This window comes from Elephantulus edwardii, unplaced genomic scaffold, assembly GCF_000299155.1.
Source record: "Elephantulus edwardii isolate Elephantulus edwardi_28Jun2011 unplaced genomic scaffold, EleEdw1.0 scaffold00003, whole genome shotgun sequence".
NCBI lineage: Eukaryota > Metazoa > Chordata > Mammalia > Macroscelidea > Macroscelididae > Elephantulus > Elephantulus edwardii.
Window position 1 is genome coordinate 12,267,106 of NW_006399753.1, and position 2,011 is coordinate 12,269,116.

Genomic DNA, 2,011 nt, shown 5'->3' on the forward strand with positions numbered 1-2,011 from the left:
GGAGGGACAGTGCAGCAGGGGAAGACCCTCTATGAGGTGGATCGATTCAGTGACTGGGGTAATCGGGATGGGTGTGTCAGAGGCGGTGCGGTTGGCACAGGACAGAGCAGGGTTTAGGGCTCTTGTTCATAGGGTCGCTATGAGTCGGAAACGACTCGACGGCACATAACAACAATGAACATTGATGTACAAGTCTCCATTTGAGCCTCAATTCTCATTTTTTGGGGGGTACATTCCAAGCAATGGAATAGCTGGATCATATAGAATTTCTGTGTTCAGCTTTTGGAGAAAGTGCCAAATTGCTTTCCAGAGTGGTTGTAACATTTTACAATTCCAGCAACAATGTAAGAGTTCCTATCTCACTACATCCTCTTCAACCTTTATTATTAGCTGTCCAGTTAAACTTTGCCGCTGCTACTGGAGTGAGATGGTATCTCATTTGGTTTCGATTTGCATCTAATAAGTTAGAGGTAGTGTTAGATTCTACATCATTGATTAATAAATTATTAACTTTGTACTAGTTATTAACAGTATAAGGAAAATTCATGATCATGTAGTGTATAGTAGATTGAGTTTAAGAACACTTAACAATAATAACAACAAAATTGTCTCCAATCTTGGATTTGTTGCTCAAATCCTTTTAAGATCACATCTGTAAGAATTTACTTCCAGGTGTTCCTTAATAACTTATTCAAAGGAGATATTTTCCAAAATGATAGCTTACCAATATTTGTCACTTTTATTAGGTAGGATGCTTTTGGCCTTAGCTAATGATGAGAAGCTTTCCTACAAAGATTAGAAGATTTTATCTTTTCTGTTTCTTGACTCCATTGTGTAACAGATTCTGTCTCTAATACAAAATGAAGAGGGTCTCTCTTGGAGAACTAATTATTTCTTCCTATGGCTAGCCCTAATAGGCCCTGTTTTTCCTAGCACAAATTACTGCCGCCTGAAATAGACCTCACTCTGAATTATCAGTCTGAATATGGTGGCCTTTCTTTTAGAATGAGGATGGAACATTTAAGTGAGGGGTCCTCTTTGGAACACCCCAAGAGAAAAATTAGTTGCCTAAGGGGTAGTGAATAACAGAGCCATTATGCAAACCTGCACCTTATATAGTGTCTCCTAGGATCCAAGGCATAGCTCAACCACAAATAAACAATGCATTTTCTCATGTTCTTTGTTCCAGGTTGCGTCCTCTCCCATCACATTTAACTTAAAAACAAAACAAAACAAAACCACAACAACACAACCAAAAACCTCTTGATCCTTTACAGTGTAGTATAATATACAGTGTTTATAAGTGTAGTATATCTCCACGAAACCTCCGGAATAGAATTAATCACGCCTTCCTCTGAAACCCTATAGCACTAATTATCTACTTTACATCTTCAATTCAAAGTAATTTGCTGAACTTTATGGTCTTGCAGAACATGTAGACCATCGGACTAGGGAAGTAAAGAGATGAGAGAGTCCTGTACTATGCCATTTAAAATATAATGAGTGAATTGGCATGCATAGGACTATCTAGAGCGGGGGTTATCTTTGCAAATAAGTTCCCAAGGGCAATATGTACTTTCCTGCCCCCTTCTTGTAGCTAGTTGTGTTTTTTTGTTTGTTTGTTTGCAATGCCCAATTCCTAATCTTTCCTATACAACTCAGATCAGTCCCTCTGAAAAGCTAAGGAGAATTCCTCCCTTCTGTTTGTTGCTGTTAGGTGCACTTCATGACCATGACTCACAGCGACTCTGTGAACTAGTGCTAGCCTATTGCCAGGAGTTCTGATACTCCAGCTCCTCTGCACAGGGCAGGAGGGGAACAGGGGAAGTGGAGGCAGAGGTTTTGTCTCCTTCATTAAAGATTCAAAGCAACTTTTTGAGAAAAACTGGATGAAATATGTTTATGGCATTGAAGTCTATGGGGGAGAAAATAGTCTAAAAGTATTATATTTTAGGGCATTATTTTTATCATAGGAGTATGCAATGAGGGTTGCAGAGTGGATTATATTTGG